The sequence below is a fragment of the Petromyzon marinus genome, unplaced genomic scaffold, assembly GCF_048934315.1.
Source record: "Petromyzon marinus isolate PM22_M1 ecotype Great Lakes invasive population unplaced genomic scaffold, UKy_Petmar_22M1.pri1.0 PM_G_Scaffold_24, whole genome shotgun sequence".
Lineage (NCBI taxonomy): Eukaryota > Metazoa > Chordata > Hyperoartia > Petromyzontiformes > Petromyzontidae > Petromyzon > Petromyzon marinus.
In genome coordinates this window covers 1,274,431-1,284,308 of record NW_027422806.1, presented here as the reverse complement: position 1 = coordinate 1,284,308, position 9,878 = coordinate 1,274,431, and the positions used below count along the sequence as shown (strand labels likewise).

At 40.6% G+C, this 9,878-nt stretch overlaps 1 long non-coding RNA gene across 1 annotated transcript; it reads left to right on the top strand.

Moving 5' to 3' along the window:
• Positions 1–183: 183 nt before the first annotated feature.
• On the top strand, positions 184–1,334 carry LOC142913301 (uncharacterized). The gene is made up of 3 exons (XR_012934609.1): positions 184–431; positions 944–1,097; positions 1,252–1,334. It is a non-coding gene; the product is annotated as an uncharacterized LOC142913301 (long non-coding RNA).
• The last annotated feature ends 8,544 nt before the right edge of the window (positions 1,335–9,878 follow it).

Below are 9,878 nucleotides of genomic sequence, written 5' to 3'. Positions count from 1 at the left end.
AGATGCCACTGGTTCTTCACATTCTGTAGATGTAGATGGCACTGGTTCTTTACATTCTGCAGATGTACATGTCACTGGTTTTTCGTATTCTGTTGATATTAATGTCACTGGTTCTTCTCGTTTTGCAGATGTAGATGCCACTGGTTCTTCACCTTCTGGAGATGTAGATGCCACTGGTTCTTCACCTTCTGGAGATGTAGATACCACTGGTTCTTCACGTTCTACAGATGTAGAGGCCACTGGTTCTTCACGTTCTGCCACTGGTTCTTCATGTTCTACAGATGTAAATGACACTGGATCTTCACGTTCTACAGATGTAAATGACACTGGATCTTCACGTTCTACTGATGTAGACGCCACCACCGCCGTCTGTTGCACGCCGGTTGAACTCACGACTTTCGGTCTGAACAGGCAACTGGACACACGAACAGGTTTGTTCGCATCTCTGAATGTTGCATGTGTGTGTGTCCGTGTACGTTTGTGCGTGCATGCACGTGTGTTGGTGCGTGTCTGTCCGTGTGCGTGTGCATGGTTGTCTGTCCATATGCGTGCGTGTGCATGTGTGTGTGTGCGTGCGTGTCCGCGTGCGTGTGTGTGTGTGTGTGCGTGCGTGTCCGTGTGTGTGTGTGCGTGTCCGTGTGTGTGTCCGTGTGTGTGTCCCTGTTCTGGCCACCCATCCCCTCGTTTGTCACAATCACGGCCTTCACAGCTGCTGATACTCGCTAACGGCACACGCCCCGACAGTCCGCCGGGGCCTTTACGGGGGAGACTTTGTCTCCGTCCGTCCCTTCGTCTCGCTCCCTCGACCCGCAACGCCCGGGTGCGAGCGCCACGAGCCTCAAAGCGCACCTAGCCTGGCGCGTGTGGTCATCGAGGCGGTTGTCGTCGTCGTGCTACGGCGGCACGCTGACGCCACGCGGGGGATCGTTGTTGTGCCACGCAGAGAAGGCGGCGGCGGCGGGCCGGGCCAGCTGGGCCGCTCCGGCCGCGATCCTCGCCGTGTCCCTCGCCCTGGTGGCCACGCTGCTGCTGCTGCTGCTCTACCGCCGCCGACGCCGCCGGCAGCAGCAGCATTGGCAGGAGCCCTGGGGCCCCACGTGAGTCGCTCGCTTCTCTCGGACGTGGGGCGGACGTCGGCGGTGCCCGCGGGGTCATCTTTGTGACGACCTGCCGTTGTGCCCCCCCCCACCACCCCCCCCACTACCCCCTCACTACCCCCCCACTACCCCCCCACTACCCACATGCGTGCAGGGAGGATCCCCCCACTCTCCCCAAGGCACCGCAGAGAAACGCGGAGGGCGACCGTGGCTACGTGAGTGGCACACCGCCAGGACACAGAGGGGTGTATAGTGTAGTGTATAGTGTAGTGTGTAGTGTAGTGTATAGTGTAGTGTGTAGTGTAGTGTATAGTTTAGTGTGTAGTGTAGTGTATAGTGTAGTGTATAGTGTAGTGTATACTAGTGTAGTGTATAGTGTAGTGTATAGTAGTGTATAGTGTGTAGTGTAGTGTATAGTGTAGTGTGTAGTGTATAGTGTAGTCAGTTTAACACGTAGGCTTTCGCGACCAATATTATTCATAATAAAGGTTTTTGGGTTAGATCGCGTTTATTTATAAATGTGTCGCAACCCTCCACCACCCGACACGGCCAATCAGCAAAAAAAGTGTCACGTTGACAAAAGACAAATAATTCACTACTTCAGCCCACCGGTGTGTTGAAGAGTTAATCCACATTTACAGTTTGAGTACGACGTTTCGCTGGTAAATACTTCCAGCATCATCGGGCAATTCGCCAGAATGGTAAAGCCCTCGCTTGCTCCCGGTTTTATATAGAGCAGCAGGGTGACGTCATCACTTAACTCATCAGGTGCAGTGATTAGAGGCGGAGGGGGGGGGGTAATGTAATTATATAATCGATTAGTAATCAGTCATTGGTTATGATTAGTAATGAGTTGTAGATTAGTAATTCTTTAAATCAAAATGTAATGTGTATTATTTAATAATACGCTTCCAGGCCGCACTAAGCCGGTAGCTGTCAGAACGATTAAAGTTATTCTTGTTCCTCTCAATTTCAATGGATTCTCTAATTAGTCTTTGCCAGTAATAATTAGTTTTACACACCACTGCAACATTGTCAAAATCAATTGAGTGTCCTTGTTGACAAGCATGTTCTGCCACTGCCGACAGTTGTGTTTGAGATAATTTAATATTTCTCTGATGTTCTTTTAGTCTTACGCTGATGTTACGTCCCGTCTGCCCAATGTAGCAGCTGCCACATGAACAATTAATCCGATATACACCTTCTGTTGATAGTTTAGGTAATGCGTCTTTAGTGCAAGATACTAGTTTTTGAATTTTGTGTACTGTACCAAATCTTACTGTAATGTTTTGCTTTTGCAAAACGCGGGCTAATTTGTCAGTTACTCCTGAGATATATGGAATTTTTATTGTTTTAACAATCTGGTCGCTTTCAGTAGTATTGCTTTGCGATCGTGATTTGGCATTCAGTGCTCTGTTAATTTGAGCATTATTGTAGCCATTCTGTCGCAGTGCGTCTTTAACGTGTTTAATCTCTCTCACTAGACTCTCACCATCTGACACCGTTTTCGCCCGATGTACGAGCGTCTTGATAAGAGAGGATTTTTGAGCTGGATGATGATGTGATTCTGCATTCAGATAGGCATCAGTGTGCGTTTGCTTTCTGTAAACGCTGTGTGTTATTTTACCGTTTAGGCCATGTCCAAGCAAAATATCTAGGAATGGGAGTGTGTTATTCACCTCCATTTCCATGGTGAACTGGATGGCCGGGTTTTGTGCATTGAGATGATTTAGAAAATCATTAAGTGTATCTTTACCATGTGGCCAGACAACCAAAGTGTCATCCACATACCTAAACCAAAAGGATGGTTTTAATGTGCTCGAGGCAAGTGCTCTTATTTCAAAGTTTTCCATGAACAAATTTGCTATAGCAGGGGATAAAGGAGAACCCATTGCTGCTCCTTCCTTTTGTTTAAAGAAATCCCCTCTCCATAAGAAGTAAGTGTTATTTAAACAATGGCCAGCAAGTTTCGGAATATCTTTTTGTAAACCGGTATTCTTTACTAGTGTATCAAGTAATTTAAGCGATTCGTCCACTGGAACCTTAGTGAATAGAGAAATAACATCAAAACTTACCAGAATATCATCAGGAGTAAGTTTAATATCTTTAATCACATTCACAAGATGTTCTGAATTTTTTATAAATGAAGATGTCTTACCGATGTAGGGCTGTATTTGTTTGGTTATATATTTTGCTAATTGATATGTGGCAGAGCCAATTGTACTGACTATGGGTCGTAATGGGATGCCGATTTTATGAATCTTTGGTAGCCCATAGAGTCTAGGTGGTTTTGAGGCCCTTGGCTTAATTAGGTATTGCTCATTTTTAGGGATTAATGAATTTGCAATTATTGCAGTGGTCTTACGTTCTAAAGTATTAGTTGGATCTCGTTTAATTTTAATGTAGGTACTTTCCTCTAGTAAATTTCTAATTTTATTATCATAATCGGCTCGTGACATCACTACAGTAGTGCGGCCTTTATCAGCTGCTAGGATTTGGATATCCTTATTTACACGCAGCTCTCTTAAGGCTTTTGCCTCGTTAGAGCTAATATTTACTTTTGGAACTTTGCTATTCTCAATTATTTTAGCAACCTCATGTCTAGTCATCTCTGCCTCATTATGTGGAAGGAGTCTAACTGCTGATTCTACCTCAGCAATTATCTCATCCACTGGAATTGTGCTTGGGGTAACGGCAAAGTTAAGGCCTTTAGAAAGGATAGAGACCATGTCACCGGTTAATACAGTGTTGGTCAAGTTCAGTACAGTTTTGTTTTTACATTTTTGGTTTTCAGTAGGGATTTGTTTATTTTGTAGTCTAGAAAATTTATTAATTTGGTTAGTTTTTGTTAGTTTAAACACATTATCAGCCGATTGTTGTGTTATGTTATCGATTATATTCCAATAATGCATAGATACACTATTGCTTATATCTAAGTGTAACTGCTTTAGCGATTCCGAAATGTAAGATAATTCACTCCTATTGTGCTGTATTCTCTCTATTAATAATAATTCGCTAGCTTTGTGTAGTATTTGGTTAGCTTTAGAAGACTTTATGTGATGTGTTATTTTAACTGCGTTTGGTATTACCTTTGAATCTCTGCACCTTTTGAGGAACGCCAGTGAAGATATCAATTTCATCCGCTTAATGCGAAGCTTCTCCAATTTTCTGGTTTTAAGAAAAGTATCCTCCCCATAGAGGTTAGTCAGTTTAACACGTAGGCTTTCGCGACCAATATTATTCATAATAAAGGTTTTTGGGTTAGATCGCGTTTATTTATAAATGTGTCGCAACCCTCCACCACCCGACACGGCCAATCAGCAAAAAAAAGTGTCACGTTGACAAAAGACAAATAATTCACTACTTCAGCCCACCGGTGTGTTGAAGAGTTAATCCACATTTACAGTTTGAGTACGACGTTTCGCTGGTAAATACTTCCAGCATCATCGGGCAATTCGCCAGAATGGTAAAGCCCTCGCTTGCTCCCGGTTTTATATAGAGCAGCAGGGTGACGTCATCACTTAACTCATCAGGTGCAGTGATTAGAGGCGGAGGGGGGGGGGTAATGTAATTATATAATCGATTAGTAATCAGTCATTGGTTATGATTAGTAATGAGTTGTAGATTAGTAATTCTTTAAATCAAAATGTAATGTGTATTATTTAATAATACGCTTCCAGGCCGCACTAAGCCGGTAGCTGTCAGAACGATTAAAGTTATTCTTGTTCCTCTCAATTTCAATGGATTCTCTAATTAGTCTTTGCCAGTAATAATTAGTTTTACACACCACTGCAACATTGTCAAAATCAATTGAGTGTCCTTGTTGACAAGCATGTTCTGCCACTGCCGACAGTTGTGTTTGAGATAATTTAATATTTCTCTGATGTTCTTTTAGTCTTACGCTGATGTTACGTCCCGTCTGCCCAATGTAGCAGCTGCCACATGAACAATTAATCCGATATACACCTTCTGTTGATAGTTTAGGTAATGCGTCTTTAGTGCAAGATACTAGTTTTTGAATTTTGTGTACTGTACCAAATCTTACTGTAATGTTTTGCTTTTGCAAAACGCGGGCTAATTTGTCAGTTACTCCTGAGATATATGGAATTTTTATTGTTTTAACAATCTGGTCGCTTTCAGTAGTATTGCTTTGCGATCGTGATTTGGCATTCAGTGCTCTGTTAATTTGAGCATTATTGTAGCCATTCTGTCGCAGTGCGTCTTTAACGTGTTTAATCTCTCTCACTAGACTCTCACCATCTGACACCGTTTTCGCCCGATGTACGAGCGTCTTGATAAGAGAGGATTTTTGAGCTGGATGATGATGTGATTCTGCATTCAGATAGGCATCAGTGTGCGTTTGCTTTCTGTAAACGCTGTGTGTTATTTTACCGTTTAGGGCATGTCCAAGCAAAATATCTAGGAATGGGAGTGTGTTATTCACCTCCATTTCCATGGTGAACTGGATGGCCGGGTTTTGTGCATTGAGATGATTTAGAAAATCATTAAGTGTATCTTTACCATGTGGCCAGACAACCAAAGTGTCATCCACATACCTAAACCAAAAGGATGGTTTTAATGTGCTCGAGGCAAGTGCTCTTATTTCAAAGTTTTCCATGAACAAATTTGCTATAGCAGGGGATAAAGGAGAACCCATTGCTGCTCCTTCCTTTTGTTTAAAGAAATCCCCTCTCCATAAGAAGTAAGTGTTATTTAAACAATGGCCAGCAAGTTTCGGAATATCTTTTTGTAAACCGGTATTCTTTACTAGTGTATCAAGTAATTTAAGCGATTCGTCCACTGGAACCTTAGTGAATAGAGAAATAACATCAAAACTTACCAGAATATCATCAGGAGTAAGTTTAATATCTTTAATCACATTCACAAGATGTTCTGAATTTTTTATAAATGAAGATGTCTTACCGATGTAGGGCTGTATTTGTTTGGTTATATATTTTGCTAATTGATATGTGGCAGAGCCAATTGTACTGACTATGGGTCGTAATGGGATGCCGATTTTATGAATCTTTGGTAGCCCATAGAGTCTAGGTGGTTTTGAGGCCCTTGGCTTAATTAGGTATTGCTCATTTTTAGGGATTAATGAATTTGCAATTATTGCAGTGGTCTTACGTTCTAAAGTATTAGTTGGATCTCGTTTAATTTTAATGTAGGTACTTTCCTCTAGTAAATTTCTAATTTTATTATCATAATCGGCTCGTGACATCACTACAGTAGTGCGGCCTTTATCAGCTGCTAGGATTTGGATATCCTTATTTACACGCAGCTCTCTTAAGGCTTTTGCCTCGTTAGAGCTAATATTTACTTTTGGAACTTTGCTATTCTCATCCTTTGGTCTCTATCCTTTCTAAAGGCCTTAACTTTGCCGTTACCCCAAGCACAATTCCAGTGGATGAGATAATTGCTGAGGTAGAATCAGCAGTTAGACTCCTTCCACATAATGAGGCAGAGATGACTAGACATGAGGTTGCTAAAATAATTGAGAATAGCAAAGTTCCAAAAGTAAATATTAGCTCTAACGAGGCAAAAGCCTTAAGAGAGCTGCGTGTAAATAAGGATATCCAAATCCTAGCAGCTGATAAAGGCCGCACTACTGTAGTGATGTCACGAGCCGATTATGATAATAAAATTAGAAATTTACTAGAGGAAAGTACCTACATTAAAATTAAACGAGATCCAACTAATACTTTAGAACGTAAGACCACTGCAATAATTGCAAATTCATTAATCCCTAAAAATGAGCAATACCTAATTAAGCCAAGGGCCTCAAAACCACCTAGACTCTATGGGCTACCAAAGATTCATAAAATCGGCATCCCATTACGACCCATAGTCAGTACAATTGGCTCTGCCACATATCAATTAGCAAAATATATAACCAAACAAATACAGCCCTACATCGGTAAGACATCTTCATTTATAAAAAATTCAGAACATCTTGTGAATGTGATTAAAGATATTAAACTTACTCCTGATGATATTCTGGTAAGTTTTGATGTTATTTCTCTATTCACTAAGGTTCCAGTGGACGAATCGCTTAAATTACTTGATACACTAGTAAAGAATACCGGTTTACAAAAAGATATTCCGAAACTTGCTGGCCATTGTTTAAATAACACTTACTTCTTATGGAGAGGGGATTTCTTTAAACAAAAGGAAGGAGCAGCAATGGGTTCTCCTTTATCCCCTGCTATAGCAAATTTGTTCATGGAAAACTTTGAAATAAGAGCACTTGCCTCGAGCACATTAAAACCATCCTTTTGGTTTAGGTATGTGGATGACACTTTGGTTGTCTGGCCACATGGTAAAGATACACTTAATGATTTTCTAAATCATCTCAATGCACAAAACCCGGCCATCCAGTTCACCATGGAAATGGAGGTGAATAACACACTCCCATTCCTAGATATTTTGCTTGGACATGGCCTAAACGGTAAAATAACACACAGCGTTTACAGAAAGCAAACGCACACTGATGCCTATCTGAATGCAGAATCACATCATCATCCAGCTCAAAAATCCTCTCTTATCAAGACGCTCGTACATCGGGCGAAAACGGTGTCAGATGGTGAGAGTCTAGTGAGAGAGATTAAACACGTTAAAGACGCACTGCGACAGAATGGCTACAATAATGCTCAAATTAACAGAGCACTGAATGCCAAATCACGATCGCAAAGCAATACTACTGAAAGCGACCAGATTGTTAAAACAATAAAAATTCCATATATCTCAGGAGTAACTGACAAATTAGCCCGCGTTTTGCAAAAGCAAAACATTACAGTAAGATTTGGTACAGTACACAAAATTCAAAAACTAGTATCTTGCACTAAAGACGCATTACCTAAACTATCAACAGAAGGTGTATATCGGATTAATTGTTCATGTGGCAGCTGCTACATTGGGCAGACGGGACGTAACATCAGCGTAAGACTAAAAGAACATCAGAGAAATATTAAATTATCTCAAACACAACTGTCGGCAGTGGCAGAACATGCTTGTCAACAAGGACACTCAATTGATTTTGACAATGTTGCAGTGGTGTGTAAAACTAATTATTACTGGCAAAGACTAATTAGAGAATCCATTGAAATTGAGAGGAACAAGAATAACTTTAATCGTTCTGACAGCTACCGGCTTAGTGCGGCCTGGAAGCGTATTATTAAATAATACACATTACATTTTGATTTAAAGAATTACTAATCTACAACTCATTACTAATCATAACCAATGACTGATTACTAATCGATTATATAATTACATTACCCCCCCCCCTCCGCCTCTAATCACTGCACCTGATGAGTTAAGTGATGACGTCACCCTGCTGCTCTATATAAAACCGGGAGCAAGCGAGGGCTTTACCATTCTGGCGAATTGCCCGATGATGCTGGAAGTATTTACCAGCGAAACGTCGTACTCAAACTGTAAATGTGGATTAACTCTTCAACACACCGGTGGGCTGAAGTAGTGAATTATTTGTCTTTTGTCAACGTGACACTTTTTTTGCTGATTGGCCGTGTCGGGTGGTGGAGGGTTGCGACACATTTATAAATAAACGCGATCTAACCCAAAAACCTTTATTATGAATAATATTGGTCGCGAAAGCCTACGTGTTAAACTGACTAACCTCTATGGGGAGGATACTTTTCTTAAAACCAGAAAATTGGAGAAGCTTCGCATTAAGCGGATGAAATTGATATCTTCACTGGCGTTCCTCAAAAGGTGCAGAGATTCAAAGGTAATACCAAACGCAGTTAAAATAACACATCACATAAAGTCTTCTAAAGCTAACCAAATACTACACAAAGCTAGCGAATTATTATTAATAGAGAGAATACAGCACAATAGGAGTGAATTATCTTACATTTCGGAATCGCTAAAGCAGTTACACTTAGATATAAGCAATAGTGTATCTATGCATTATTGGAATATAATCGATAACATAACACAACAATCGGCTGATAATGTGTTTAAACTAACAAAAACTAACCAAATTAATAAATTTTCTAGACTACAAAATAAACAAATCCCTACTGAAAACCAAAAATGTAAAAACAAAACTGTACTGAACTTGACCAACACTGTATTAACCGGTGACATGGTCTCTATCCTTTCTAAAGGCCTTAACTTTGCCGTTACCCCAAGCACAATTCCAGTGGATGAGATAATTGCTGAGGTAGAATCAGCAGTTAGACTCCTTCCACATAATGAGGCAGAGATGACTAGACATGAGGTTGCTAAAATAATTGAGAATAGCAAAGTTCCAAAAGTAAATATTAGCTCTAACGAGGCAAAAGCCTTAAGAGAGCTGCGTGTAAATAAGGATATCCAAATCCTAGCAGCTGATAAAGGCCGCACTACTGTAGTGATGTCACGAGCCGATTATGATAATAAAATTAGAAATTTACTAGAGGAAAGTACCTACATTAAAATTAAACGAGATCCAACTAATACTTTAGAACGTAAGACCACTGCAATAATTGCAAATTCATTAATCCCTAAAAATGAGCAATACCTAATTAAGCCAAGGGCCTCAAAACCACCTAGACTCTATGGGCTACCAAAGATTCATAAAATCGGCATCCCATTACGACCCATAGTCAGTACAATTGGCTCTGCCACATATCAATTAGCAAAATATATAACCAAACAAATACAGCCCTACATCGGTAAGACATCTTCATTTATAAAAAATTCAGAACATCTTGTGAATGTGATTAAAGATATTAAACTTACTCCTGATGATATTCTGGTAAGTTTTGATGT